Below are 15,556 nucleotides of genomic sequence, written 5' to 3' on the forward strand. Positions count from 1 at the left end.
AATACTCAGTCACGAATAAGACTTCCCATCTATTGAACTCTTCCCATGATGATTATTATTTGGATTAGTCAGATTTAAATATGTAGTTTTTAATCTTATACTGTTCAAACTTGTTTTAAGGGCGGGCACTATGTATATATGGATGTATTTTAACTTGTTGTACGCCACTTTGAACACCTGGCAAAAAGCGGGATAGAAATAAAAATTTTACAGTATTTATAATTATTATTTATTGAAATGGTGCCCCAGGGGCAAAGTTAGGGCATCCAGTGTGCGGACATTGTGCCCTAACTCCGCCCACAGGCTGGCACAAAGTGCCAGTCTGAATCGGGCCTTAGTCTTCTGATTTCTTGATTGCAGTCTCCATTTTTATTAATGACTGAGTGAGCGTGTAGGAAATGTTTTATTAAAGTCTTCATTTTCTACTTATGTAAATAATCTGTGGACATTATTTTCGTTTTCTTAATGTTCAGCTGTGCACCTGCCTTTGCAATTTGTTCCTTGACTTTCTTCAGTATTTGTTCCAAATCTTTGCTATTTTCTCTAGTAGTACAGTGTAGCCATCAGCATATCTTAAATTGTTGATTTCCTTCCTCCAGTTTTCACATCTCCTTTCCTGAGTCTAATCCAGCTTTCCATGAGATACGTTCTACATATAAATTAATCAGGTGGGGTGACAAAATGCAGCCTTGTCTGATCCCCTTGCCAATTGGATAAACCATTCTGTTTCTTCATATTCTGTCCTGATAGTGGCCTCTTGTCCTGAGTACAGGTCATGCATCAATATAATCAAATGTTGTGGTATTCCCATTTCTGGAAGAAAATATTTAAAGATATTATTGGTACTGAACTCAAAACGAAAAAATTAAACCTGAGGAGTGGAAAACTATGTATCTCTTATTAAAAAAAGTGCTAGGTCTTTGACTCTGTGACCTTTGCTCCATAATGTCAGTGCAAAAGAGATGTAGCTGGCAAGCTTGTCCACTGACTACTGTAGAGTTTAACAGTGCAACCATGTCCATGTTCCTTTCAAAGGAAGCCCCACTTGATTTCAATGGTGCTAGCCCCCAACAAAGTGGGTGTAGGACTGAAGCTTCAAGCAGTCATTTCAAACCTCTTAAACCCACCCTAAAAGCACCAGATCTTGTATGATCTTGGAAGCTAAGCATGGTCAGCCCTGGTTAGTACTTGGATGGGAAACCATCAACAAATACCAGGTATAGTAGGCTATGGCCCGGTACAGATAGGCCCGAAAGGACACCCTCATCAAGTGCTAAGGTTGCCTTGGGGCGGAGCGCCCACACGCCCTGTAACCCTAGCACGTGACGAGGGCGTAAAAATGGTGCCGCCTTGTATACATGGGCGCTGCCATTGTTATGTAAGCACCACACGGCATTTACACGGCACCACATGGCGCTTACGTAATGAGTGCACCAGTGGCGCACTTGTTACGCTGCCCTTGCAGCGTAAAAAGAACCTGCTTTTTCTGCTGGAGGGAAGCCATGCAGTTTGGCGGCTGCGGCTTCCCTCCAGCAGAAAAACAGGCGCCAGCAGTCTGCCATTTTTCGGCAGTCTGTACCGCGCCTATATTTCAAAGGAAGGAACTGGCAAAACCATCTCTGAGTATTCCCTGCCTAAGAAAACCCCATGAAATTCATAGGGTCACCATAAGTCGACAGGTACACAAATCCACGTATGTTCTTTGTCTGTTGTTATATGCCTTCAAACTGACTCCAGTTTTTGGAAATTTTAGCATAGGGTTTTCTTGGCAAGATTTATTCTTGGGGCTTGCCATTACCTTTCTCTGAGGCTGAGAGAGCTTGATTTGGCCAAAGTCACCAAATGGGTTTCCAGGGCTGAGATCTGGTCTCCTAGAGCAGTAGTGCAGCACTCACACCACTACACCAAACTGGCCCATACTCAGCCTTTTTCTCAGCAAGTAAATCTGTTCTTTTCTTGCTCTTTTGGTCCACTGTTTTTTACTCCAACAGGAAAAAGCTCTCCGAGGTTTTGGGGTGAATGTGAGGCGTCCTTTCCAGATGTGCCCTCAGTTTTATGTGGCAATCCCAGAGATGGAGGGAGACCTCAAGATATTATATTTTCTGAGGTACAGCAGCAACTGCTCCCCAAAAAGTAAAAACACATATAGTACCCAAGGCTAGACAAATATTTATTTAGAGTATTTATACACCATTCTTCAGCCACAAAGCTTGGAGCTGCTTACAAATTGTTAATTTGACAGTTCCCTGCCCTCAGGCTTAAAGGAAAAAGGAATGGCAGTGTGGAAAGGGGATTAAATCCAGCAGATACTGCCTCTTCTTCTCTACCTCCAGTGCTAGGGCAGTGGCAGTACGGATGGATGGCGGGCCTTTCAAATTTTTCTGATACCCAAAACAGAATATGACACAAGTATCTCTCCTTCTCCTTCTCAACAGACAATATTTGCATCAATAAAAATATTGTTTATAATCATAATAAGTATTTAATAACCATAATAATTATATGCCACGACATTACTTTAATAAATAATAATAATAATGCTATTGAGAACGAGTGTGGCATGATGGTTTGAGTGTAGATGCACACTTTCAAATTTTAATCCAGAATTCTTCCAACATGGCATAGTGGTTTGAGTGCTGGACTCCTTTGTATTATTTATGTATGTATTTAAGGCAGGGGTGGGCAACCTACGGTCCGCGGGCCGGATCCGGCCCGTTGAGGCCTTGGGACTGGCACCAGCCCAGTCCTGCCACCAATTGCTGCCCCCGTCGCAGCTTCCACACCGCTCCAGGCGCCATTTTGAGTTCGGTCCCCCAGTTGTCTGAGGGACAGCAACCCGGCCCTCAGCTCAAAAAGGTTACCTACCCCTGATTTAAGGGATTTAAGGGATAGTAATTTTCTAAAGAGCTCCTTCAAAATGATACTAATAAATCAAATAAAGGACTGTGTGCTGTCCTTTTATCAAACAGCTACCTGAGGCATCCATCTCACTTTGCCTAATGGTAGGCTGTCAGGAACTGAACCCAGAACCTTGTGTATGTAATACTCTACTACTGAGCCATGCTTCCTTGGGGTTCAGACTTTAAAAGACAGCCCTTGCCCACTTCTCTCTATGGCTGCTTTTACTTCATTGCAAGCCTTACCTTCCTATCCCACCTCATCTCCCAACTTGCTCTTTCCCATCTTAAGTTAAATCTTTTCATTGCTCTCAAGTCCATTGCCGGGCCTCCTTCCATCTGGTACTTTCGCCTTATTCTATCCCTATGGAGAGTGGCACGGAGGGGCACCATCTGCCATGCTTTTGGCAAGCTTTCCCAAGAGGACTTCAGGACCAGCTGATGGCATTTGCTCCAGGCTGGAAAGATATACCCTCCCCGCACATCCTGCCTGCAGCTGCATTTTCTGGGTTGGCCCCAGGCGGGACAAGCCACAGCCCAGAGGGCAAGCATGAAATTTTCCGACAACAGAGATGCCTTAGGGCATGTGGATGTGCATGAAGAAGAGAAGGGGAGGAGAAGGAGGAGAGAAGAAACTAGGTTGCCTGAAATACAAGCTGGACAAAGTCTAAACACTTGTGGGAAGTGAAGACATGGGGAATGGATAGAGGAGCATACATTGTGTGTGTGTGTGTGTGTGTGAGAGAGAGAGAGATCAAAGTCAAATATAAGAAAAATATGGGTCAGGACTGAGTGCACTATTAAATTCACCCCTCTGTTAGGAGTCTGTGGGTCTGAAGGCAGGAACATCACCTGCATGGGGAGTTGGGATATGGGAGAATGTGTGTGTGTGTACCTTTAAGTCATTTCTGACTTATGACAACTCTAAGGCAAACCTATTATGGGGTTTTTTTGGCAAGCTTTGTTCAGAGGAGGTTTCCCCTGAGGCTGAGAGAATGTGACTTGCCCAGTGTCAACCAGTGGGTTTCATAGCCAAACTGCAATCGAACCTGGTCTCTAGAGGCACCTTGAATCCCATTTTGGGAGAAAGGTGGAATACAAATCCCTAATATAATATAATATAATATAATATAATATAGTCCAACACTCAAACTACTGTGTCATGCTAGAAGAATTCTGGGTTAAAATCTGAGAGTGCGAATGGATGAGTTAGGTTGAGGAAAGAAGATGGTATACAAAATTTGAACAACAGAAGGCACTGTGTGTGTGTATGGAAACTGAAGTATATTGTCAAATCTGAGGCAAAACAAGAGGGCCAGCATGGCAAATTGGTTTAAGTGCTGGAGACTAGGGTTCATTTCCCAGCTTGGCCATGAAACCCACTGGGCAACTCATATGCTCTCAGCCTCACAGGAAGACAATGACAAGCCTCCTTCAAGCAAATCTTGTAAAGAAAAGCCCATGATAGGTTTGCCTTAGGGTTGCCATAAGTCAGAAATGGTGTGAAGGCACACAACAACAACGAGAGGTACAACTGCTTTGGTCAGCAGGATGTGTGCATGGGCTGTAATACTGGCAGAACAGTGGCTTCTTTTTGAAATATGAAGGGAACTATTCTGATCAGAAGCCAGCTGCTGTTAAGATGATGCCCTCAAGTCTGGGATTTTGCAAGCTTTTTTTCAAGTTGGAGGGGCACTAGCCAGAACTGTGGAGAGTTGGGCTAGGTGACGGGAGAGAAAGAGGTGCATTTTCCCAATCTTTTTGATTTAATATGCTCAGCACACATGCCACTGCGCACACACCCCAGACCCTAAGAGATGATGTTTGGGTGGGGGAAGAGGCAGCTCGCTCCGCCGCGCTAGATCTCCCTAGCCCAGTTCTGGCCTCACATCGAAGTGACACGTGCTAGGGATCTGGTTTCGGGGGGAGGGCTTGCGCCGCGTGACAGCCAGCAATGGGTGCCACCTCACATTGGCCTCTGCTTGGAGGTTCTTTGACATCAGTAGAGATGGAGGGGGGCTATTTCCAGCTGTATTTGGCACCAGGTTTTCAGAGAGACATTTCTTTCTTCTTTAGGTTCTTTCAGTCCTGTGACTCTCTTTATGCATATACTTCCAGATTGCACCCCACCACAAGATCTCCACCTTTGCAGAACCACATCCCCACTCTCCAAGAAAAAATAACAAGAGTTTACTTATGGCTCTTTTTCATATTGTTAAAAATCAGAGGATGCGCCTGGGCCTAAGAAATAAGTCTTGCTGTTCAAATTCCTCCTCCTCCTTTCTTTCTGGCCTCAAGGCTAAGAATCTTTTGCTACCCTCCTCCCACAAGCCCCCCCCCCCTATTTCTGGGGCAGCCTTGAGAAGCATTAGCTGGAGTCAGGGTAAAGCCATGGCTTTGAATGGGACCATCTTAAAGTCGTAATTAACAAAATCAGGGCCCTGTCAGTGGCGGGAGATAATCGGAAGCGATGGAGCTGAGGGTGAAGGGTAAGGAGGGGCGCAAAGGAGGCCAGAGAAGGACAGGGTACCAAGGCAAGAAAATGCATGGTCTCCCCACTTTCACAAGAAGTAGGGCTAGGCTACTGAAGGGGTCCCTATTGCAGAAAAAAATTGTGGGTGCCCACGCGTCTATATGGTGATTTCTATCTCATCTCTGGAATAGAAAGAGGAGTTTAGGGGATCTAGGGGTCCACACCTTGGTGGGTTTTTGGAGACTGTTTGCATTTGCCTTTATTACAAGATGGGGGGGGGACAGTAGTGAGAGAGTATGTGCTATATACCTCCTCAGCAATCTACCCCCTCCAGGCATTGGCCACCCCTTTGCCATGCCATCTCCCCCTCCCGAATCCTATGTGTGTGTGTGTTGTTGGGCAGATAGATTGGGCCTGACAGTCTCTGACTCCCCCCAGGCCCCCTTCACACATGAGTCAATCTGCTTTGCATTTTTAATTGACGGCGTGTCGCAGCAACAGAAATATGTACTTAGTCCCCCCCCCTATATACACTCCCCAGGCCACGTGGACAACCTTTCTACTCTTCACAAAGATGCTACCAGCTTTACTCTGCATCACTACAAGCCTCCTTTGGCTAAGAAGTCCAGTGTTGGGAGGCCTTATCCTTTTCCACCAGAAGGATACGATCTCTGCTTAATGTGTCAAAGAGGCATATATGTTAATTTTTTTTAAAAAAAATCCTTGTTAGTTCCTTCAGTTGTGAGGTGAATCTCACATCTCATCTTTCTTCTTTCTTTCTCTTGTTGTTGTGTGCTTTCAAGTCGTTTCCGACTTATGGCAACCCTAATGGGAACCTATCATGGAGTTTTCTCAGAAAGATTTGTTCAGAGGAGGTTAGACATTGCATTCCCTGGAGGCTGAGAGCTTGTCACTTGCACAAAATCACCCAGTGGGTTTCATGGCTGTGCTGGGAATTGAAACCTGGTCTCCAGAGTCACAGTCCAACACTCAAACCATCGTGCCAGGCTGGTGTCCAGATTGTACAATTACAACGTTTTTTATACTGCTTTATAATATACTGCTTTGGCTCCATCTAGTGGTGTCTTACGAGGGGGGTACTAGAGGTCTCAAGTACTTCACCAAACTACAAATCCCACATTTCCATAAGGTAATGCCATGGCAAATAAAGTGGTATGGAAGTGCTATTTGAATGCATTATGGTTGTACCCTCATTCTCCAGTTGGTCCTGACTGGATTGGATCTACCTGCTTTCTCTAATTTAAGCCTGCTCAGGCCTGATCCTAAGATACTGATTATTATATACAGATATATATATATTAAAGCAGATTTTCTGATGAGGCTTCTTCAGTATTCAATCTTGAGCTCTCCTTAAGCATATGCCACCAACTTGCCTCCATACTGTACATTTTGACATGTCCCTAACGTCTTATACTGCACCCTATAAAGCATCTCTCACCTGTTTTCTTCTTTCCCAATGTCCCTCCCCTGTTCTGACTACTTTTTCCATCTTGCAGGTTACATGTTCCTGACCAAGTGTCACTATTATGGCTGCTTTGGAGGCCATGGATACTGATACAAATGTCTTCTCCTATGTGCTTTTTTCTTGATCCAGTTGGTTCTGACTATATCCCATTGTTCTACTTATTTTTCCATTCTAGAAGTCACAGAGGCAGGAAACTCACATCCCTGCAGGTTTTATTAGACCAGGGGTAGGCAACCTTTTTGAGCCGGGGGCCTGGTTGCTTGCTGTCCCTCAGGTGACTGGGGGGGGGGCGAAGCCAGGGGTGGAGCTTCCACCCTCCAGGGGGCGGGGTGTGTGCTGGGGGGTGTAGCTTCCACCCTCCGAGGGCCAGGCCTCCTCCTCTTTGCTGGTCCCGTGGGGCCCCAGGCCCGTCAGAGCCCGGCAAAAAAGCCGGTGGGGGCCGCCAGCGCTGGAGGCCTCCTCCTCTTTGCCGGCCCTTTTGCCATTGCCGGGGCCCTCTTGGAGGGCCCCAGCGAAGGCAACCAGCCTCCCAGAGGCCCCCTGCCACCGCTGAGGCCTTCTTGGAGGGCGCCGGCGCCGGCAACCGGCCTCCCAGGGGGCTCTGGTGGCGGCAGCAGGCCTCTGAAAGGCCCTTTTGCCATTGCCGGGGCCTTCTTGGAGGGCCCCAGCAAAGGCAACCGGCCTCCCAGAGGCCCCCTGCCGCTGTCGGAGCCCAATGGCGGCGAAGTCTCACGCGACCTTTTCTGTGGTCGCACGAGACTTCGCCTCTAGGCCGCTGCCATTTCCCCCCCCCCATAGCGGTGAGGTATCACCCCGCGACACCACGGGCCATTTGGGGGGGGGAAATGGCGGCGCTCGGAGCGGCGAAAAGCTGTTATTGGCGGCGGCAGCGGCAGCCAGGTGCCGGCTGAAAGGCCTCTGTGGGCCGCATCTGGCCCACGGGCCGGAGGTTGCCGACCCCTGTATTAGACTGTGATTTCCATTGCTGTCCATTGGATAGATCGGGTTGATGGAAGCTGAGGGTCAGCAAAACCTGAATTTCTACAGGCTCTCCACCTCAGCTTTAGGATGCATTTGAACATGATTCAATGCTACTTATTGATTTGCTTGGTCATTCCTGCCCCCATCACTCCATTTTTATTTTGTCCCTTCCTTCCTACCTTCCTTCCTACCTTCCTTCCTTCCTTCCTTCCACCAGTTTTGATTAACCTGTACTGATGCTGTCCTGCAGACCTCAAAGGGGGATTATGTGTCCTTCCAAATGTGGCTGACCATTGATGGGGGATGGTAGAGAGCCATAGTTCATCAACAACTGAAAAGCCACAAGTTTTCCAGCCCTACTATAGACTATTGTGCTTGCCTTTCCCCTTTTCTAGACTCTTCAGTCTTTTGCCTGATCTGAGTCCTTTGTGTTCTCTTTCTCATGTTGGTATTTTATGACCTGGTACTACTGCCATGCCTGTTTTATTTCTCATTTGTAAGATTTATTACTCAAACAAGGCGATCATTAGCAAAAGATTAATTACGCATGGAGAAATTGAGCTTCCATGGTTAGAAGCAGTATGCTTGGCAGTGGAGGGGATAAGTGTTGGAGCAAACAGCAAGGAGGACTGGTACCTCCAAGTCCTCTTTAAAAATCTCTGTGGTGTCTGTTTGACCACGATGGGAAGGAGGATGCTGGATTGTGTGTGTCGTGTGCCTTCAAGTCATTTCCAATTTATGGCAATCCTAAAGTGAACCTACCATGGCGCAGTGATTAAATGCCTGTACTGCAGCCACTCACTTAAAACCATAAGGTTGTGAGTTCAATCCCATCTAAGGGGGCTCAAGTCAACTCAGGCTTGCATCCTTCCGAGGTTGATAAAATGAGTATCCAGATTGTTGGGGGCAATTAGCTTACAGTTGTAAACTGCTTAGAGATTGCTAGTTCAGTATGAAGTGGTATATAAATGAAGCTGTTTGTTGGTTTTTGGCATATTTTCTTCAGGGGAGGTTTGATATTGCCTTCCCCTGAGAGCATGTGACTTGCCCAAGATCACCCAGTGTTAAAACAATGTTTCTGAAGCTATCTGATCCAACATTTATTTTCCCAGAGCCCTTTCACCCTGCACAATTATAGCACAATTATTCCACTTTAACTGGCATGGTTCCATCCAAGGGAATCCTGGGGATTGTAGTTTATCAAGGGCTATTTATTCTCAGACAGAGAGCTCTAGTGCCTCATCAAACTACAAAACCCAAAATTCCACAGGATATGTCCATGACAGTTAATAGTGGACCCATAATGGTGCTGTAACTCTGTAATGTGCAAAGGGGCCCCAGTGTCCCAGGGACCAGTGCCATATTTGTGTCCTACTATTTTCACATGTTTCTTGTTGCACTGAAAACTTGCCAGGGACTGGCAGTTGATGGCTCATGGAGTAGCATTGGCTTGTGAGACAACCCTTTGAGTACTACTGATCCAAAATAAATATTGGTCTCCTTTAAGAATAAAAACTTAAAGTGCTTTAAAAGGATTATAAGAATGGGGACTGATGCATCCCATTTGCTAATATGCCATAAGTATGGGACCACTGTTGAAAATGCCCTCTCTTATAAGCCCACCAATCTAGTTTTTCTCAAGACTGGGTTTCTTACTCAGGCAAACGGGTATGGATTAAAGTGGGTCTTTTCCTGCCCCCAGGCTGTTCAACCAGGCTGCTTTCTGCTTTTTATTCCTTGGCCAAGTGATACAGAACAAGAAATACACTTCTGCTACCAACTGAAGGTACATACTACCTAAAGCCAAGTATTTATTTCATTTTATCTTTATGCCTCCTATCTCCTGGAGAGGGACTCAGGGCAGCTCACAAATTGAATTGGTTAAAAACTTACCAATACAGTTTTAAAACAATTAAAATAATTTAATTTAAACAGAAGAAAATTATGTTAAAAATGCAAAAAGTTAAAAACAAATAAACACAGCACACACCCCAATAGGAAGCCTCCCTGAAAATAATTACATATTAAAAATCTGCTTGAACAAAAATATCTATGCCTGGTGGCAAAAGGAAAGCAGGGAGGGAAAGCAGCCTAGCCTCCTGTGGAAGGATATTTCACATCCACTAAGAAGGCTCTTTCAGGTAAATATTCTGACATCTGAGACAGAAATCTTGCATATGCCTCTCCCAATTTCTGGTCATAAAAATAATAACATTCATACATACATACATAATTATTGTTGTGTGCCTTCATATCATTTCCGACTTATTGCGACCCTATAGCAACCCTAACATGGGAGTTTCTAGAGCTGAGAGTTTGTGACTTGCCAAGTGTTACCGATGGCCAAGTGGCTATTTAAACCCTGGTCTCCAGGGTCATAGTCCAGCACTCAAACCAGTACACCACGCTGGTCTTCACAAACATATATATCAATATGTTGCTTTTCCATGAAACTCAATATCACTTTTCTATGGCCTCACTTTGGATAATGTCAGGGACTGCTGTTCCATCTTGCACCATCCACCCATGACCTGTACACACACATGCACACATAGGCTAGTTTGTTTCGATTTGTTGCCTGGATTTTGGCCTATGATTTCTCTCCTCCAGATGGCTCAATCCCTAGTCCACCGGCCTTTCCTAAATTCTAAGGTAACACAGGTCTTCCAGTTTTGCAGTGAGAGTAGAGTATATTTTTGTAGGTGGGAGTATGAGATGGTTATTGAAGATTCCTTTGGTCTTTGGCTGCAATGGAATCTGGTTTACTTTATCATGTGCACCAACTAAAAGAAGAATGGAGCTTAGTATATTCTGGCAACTGAGAGGGCTGGGAATCTGAAACAATTCTAGTTTCCCTTGGACACCATGCCTAGAGGATGAAATACAAGGCGCAAGGGCTCCAGGTTTGTTGTAAGAGTGGCTTCTCTGGGGCTTCTTTGGCTAGAACAAGAGAGGCCTGTGAACCTGGACTCAGAATAGTCCAAGGATGATGGGCTAAGATGAGAGGGCTGGAAGCCAAGATTCTTGGCTTCTCATTTTTCCACCCCTGCAGCCTTTGACTAGAAGGTGCAGCTCACGCCTCTCTCTGTGCCGTCTGTCCCATTCCTCCCCCCTTTCCTCCCCATTTCTGCCATCCCCTGTAGCCCTGACCGACTATGACAGGCTCCTTCTCCATGATTTCTGTAAGCAACAGCGCATGGTTGTATAGCTGGGGACTTCTCTCTCTGCTCTCTTCTCCCCCCACTCCCTGATCCATTGGAGGGAATTAAGTTCAAATCTGACACGACAACTTAGCACAAATGTCACAGCAGCATTGCATCCCCCCTTGGCGCATCCTAGCCTTCCCCCCCACCCCATCTCAGTGCCCAGGAATGATATTTATTCTTGTACAATGCCCGCCCCAAAGCCACTCACAGCGCCAAAACAAGACAGTGTGGTATGGGCAGTAGGCACTGCAGGGGGAAGGGGCATAAAATCTCATGTTGGGAGACCACATACAGTAGGCTGGCTACCAAGAGAAGGCAGGCAAAAGGAGGGTGGATGGTGGGGTGGCAAGATCTTCCCAAAAGCAATCACGGAGGAAGGATGGGCATTTGAAGGAGATGCCTGACAACAAGAAAGGACAAGGGACGCAAAAAGTGTTAGATACTGCTAATGTGGGTAGTGATATGGGAGCTGGGGTATAGGTTGGGCAGGATAGGCAAAGTTGTGGAGAATAAGTGGGCATCTTTTAAGATACAGGATGCTGGTCCCAGCTCAGACAAAGGGAATGTAGTTTATGAGATCTGCATGGTACGGGTATTGGGAGAAGAAGTGTGAGGGCCAGGACACCTCAAGCAATCCCAGTTGAGGAAGGAAATTTAAACTGGGCAGCAGGGTAACAAAGGAAAAGACTGGAAAAGTTATGCCTGCAAGACTACGTGGCTTTCAGTAAACAGGTAGGCACTTGGCTTGGGTTCTGGTGACACGATGGGGAGGGGATAAAGGTGGATGCAGGCACAAAGTGAGCTTTTAAAGATCTGTTGTCTTGCTTTAGATTATATTTATATTAGGTAGTTCCGATTGTATTTTAAATTGTTCTTGGGTTTGTTTGTGTGCACATTTAGTCTTATCTTTCTTTAACTATAAAAAACCCTTATAGGCTGGGCTTGGGTTATGTTATCATGATGCAGTCCTGCACCCATTTAAATTTGATTTGTGTTTTTTAAGCAACCTAACTCCGTTCAGGATTACAGCCTTTGGGACTATCGCTTCTCCTTTTCCCCTCCTCAGATAACAAATGCCTTCTTTCATTGCAGATTGAATGAATCCAATTTACATCTAACAAACCAACAACTAATCGGTACTGATCCGAATAGTCCCACACACACCAATTCCTTCTTATCAGCTTCTGCCCCGTTCTGCCTAGTTGTGGTATTCAGAACCAGAGGATTCCAGGTAATGACAAATACAATAATTATGTTAATATAAATTATCTGGGCTAGGGAGTCAAATATTGTTAAAACCTTATCTGAAGAATTTTTGGGCTGGGGGGAAGCAATTGGTATCAAATCAAATGTCTGTTTTGTGGGTGTCAAAACAAACCCAGAGATGCCATTGATCCAAATGTCTCGGAATGGATAATGGAAAGGAATATGGATTCTGTAGAAGGAGCTGGTTTTGGTGTGAAAATAACAATCTAGTTCACTCCATAAAGTATACAGGTCTGGAGAAGATACTGCCCCTGCCGCCATAGATTCTATGAAGGGATATGTGTTTGTGGAAGTGGAATTTTATTATATAACTTTACACCTCATGCTTTATTTCCATTTGCAATTTAGTTAGTATGATTTTTCTTAACTTTTGCATCTATTCCACCAAACCGTTCCATTATTGTTCATAAGCTAGATGTTCCTTTTTGTTTTCCATATTTCCTCTTTGTAGGACTGAAGGGCGTCTTGTTCCCATATTACTGTAAGGCGGCCATTTTGGGGGGGGTGTGCTTATTGGCCAAGGAGCCCTACAACATTCTCCATTGCTAGTGTAGACTTCTGTAGCTGAATTTCCTCTATGCATGGAAAAGTGTGCATGTGTGTGCGACCAGTCCACCAATTCGGGGTGCAGAGTGCGGCTTTCAAAGCTGAGAAATGTTAGCATATGGAACTTTATGGTAACCCCATGATGTGAAATTATATTGAACTGGGGAGATGTTTATGGTGAGGGCAATAGGAAGAAGATAAGAGGCCATCAACACTATAAAGAAGAAATATCCATTATTTTGAGATTAATTGTATATTAGTAATCTTTAAGGTGCCATAGGTGTCTTTGTTGGTTTTGCTGCATCAGACTTAACATGGCTACACCTTTGGAAATTGGCGAGAGGATGCTTTTATGTATGGTGCTTTACAATGAAAGAGAGATTACATGTTTCCCTCAAAAATCCGGCACATTTGAGTGTATTTTGTGCTTTTGTGCTGTCTGAATGACTGTTTCAAGGCCATATTGGTGGTGCTATACTATTGCACATGATGGATGCTCTCTCGCTCGCTGTGTGTGTGTTTTTCTATGGAAGAATGTGGTGACAAGTGTGTGTGTTTATGTAACATTTTCAATCTACCTTGTACATGGAGTGTGCTCAGGTGTGTACACATTTGTTTGAATCTAAGAAACTTCGGAATGTTAGTTTTTAAATGCATTGATGTATCAACCCTTGAAGTAGGTGTGTTGTTTTTATACTAACAATTTTATGGCTTATACTTAGAACATTGGACCACTGAATGGACTCCCATCTTGGTGTAAATTAGGCTCCTGCCTGCTTAGCCCAAGCAATGTTGCAGTGTAGGAATACAGTACTGTAGTCCCAAACCAATTCAGTATATCAGTAACCAGCAAAAGCATGCCTTGTATGTGAGAGATCTCTGGAGATGTGGAAGAACAGGTTTTTATCAATTTTTCTATGTATTTTTGCCTGTAGCAAGGCTAAATGTCAGGGCCAAGGGATTTTCAACACACAGACAAAATCCTGCATACAGGTACAGTATACCTCAGTTAACAAATAGTCGGTGTGATCCTGTTGATTACTTCTTTGACAGAAAAGTTGATACCAGAGGCAAAAAGAACATGGAAAAATAGGGATAGGTTCCTATACCACCGAAAGAAAAGCAATTATTCAACATGTTTCAGCAAACTTTTTAAATTGAAAACTAACACTATGCACATGTGAAATGAAATAACTAGATCAAGTAATTCTTACATAAGTAAACAAACAAACAAAAACCATTTTGAATCTTCTAGAGATCACGTGAGGGCTTCTTCCAAAACACATCCAGGGCTGATTTTATCCTTAACGGCCTTCAGTTTTCTTATGATTTTTATTTTGTTATCCAGACATATAAACCTATGCTATTTGAACATGTTGGGCATAGTTGGGGAGGCTGGCTTATATGTTTTCTCCTTTTCTCTCTGGTTTGCATTCTAAGGGATTGTGAAAGCAACTGTAGTTTACCTTGTCTATTCTAAGTAGACTGGTGACATTACAATAGGTTCAGCTTCTCTCTTTCCCACCTCAAGTTTTTATCACACTGTTTAATGCAGATATGCTGTGGCAACCCAACACTCAAACTATGTGTTCCTCCAACCCTCCGAATGTTGATATTGCTAAAACATTTCCAGTTAAACTGAGGATGAAGAAGAAAGGGGAGCAAGGCAGCCATAAAAACACTTTGGTAAAAGGAGATTCCTTGTCAGATCTTTGTTAACTGAGGTCTGCCTGTACAGTGGACCCATAGTATCCGCTGTGGTTTCATTCCAGGACCCCCAGTGGATAACAGCATCCGTGGATGCGCAACTCATATTACATACAAAGGCACAGTAAAATGGTGTACCTTACATAAAATGGCAAAGTCATGTATAAATAAAAAGGTTTGCTTTTTATTTATACATTTTTTAATTTAAAAGATCAGTGAATACGGAGGGCTGACTGTGTTTGCATTTGACACTTTAATTATGATTCTGTGATTAAACATTTCAAATAATTGAGACAGTGAAGCAGGAGGAAAGGCAATTCCAAGTATGGACTGAAGATTCCTAATATAGATCCATTTCTGAAGCTAAGTAGTCTTATTGCAGTCTGGACCAGGGGAGAAGGCTGGTTGGAAAGCCCATCTCTGATGCTGTAATTTGATCGCCTTGAGGGCAGAACTGGGTACACAAATGTAACAATAAACACGTACTTCTTGAAGGCAACTAATTTGCTTAGATTTCAATTAAACCTGAAATTACCATTACCATGTCCAATTGCACATCCACAGCAAAACTGTGGATGTGTGATATTGTGGGTATGCATATGCTATATTAGTATAAATGCAACAAATTAGAATCATAGAATCATAGAGTTGGAAGAGACCATGAGAGCCATCCAGTCCAATCTCCTGCCATGCAGGAAATCTAAATCAAAGCATCCCTGACAGATGGCCATCCAGCCTCTGTTTAAAGACCTCCAAGGAAGGAGACTCCACCACACTCCTAGCGAGTGTGAACAGCCCTTACTGTCAGGAGGTTCCTCCCCTAACGTTCAGGTGGAATCTCTTTTCCTGCAGTTTGCATCCATTGTTCCGCGTTCTAGTCTCTGGAGCAGCAGAAAACAAGCTCACTCCCTCCTCAACATGACATCCCTTCAAATATTTAAACAGGGCTATCATGTCACCTCTTAACCTTCTCTTCTCCAGGCTAAACATCCCC

At 44.4% G+C, this 15,556-nt stretch overlaps 1 protein-coding gene across 8 annotated transcripts in view; it reads left to right on the forward strand.

Moving 5' to 3' along the window:
- LOC121932549 (paired box protein Pax-6-like) overlaps positions 1–15,556 on the forward strand; it is a 58,037-nt gene that overhangs the window by 6,859 nt on the left and 35,622 nt on the right. For 2 of the 8 annotated variants that reach the window (XM_042471232.1, XM_042471233.1), the window contains exons 1-2: positions 11,204–11,775; positions 12,136–12,274. The gene's annotated coding sequence lies outside the window, so the exon portion shown is untranslated. Of the gene's footprint in view, positions 1–2,002; positions 2,108–9,258; positions 9,624–9,866; positions 9,979–11,203; positions 11,776–12,135; positions 12,275–15,556 lie in introns of those variants that run through there. The other 6 variants (XM_042471226.1, XM_042471225.1, XM_042471230.1 and 3 more) reach the window with 6 other exon arrangements.

This window comes from Sceloporus undulatus, chromosome 6 (genome assembly GCF_019175285.1).
Source record: "Sceloporus undulatus isolate JIND9_A2432 ecotype Alabama chromosome 6, SceUnd_v1.1, whole genome shotgun sequence".
Classification (NCBI taxonomy): domain Eukaryota; kingdom Metazoa; phylum Chordata; class Lepidosauria; order Squamata; family Phrynosomatidae; genus Sceloporus; species Sceloporus undulatus.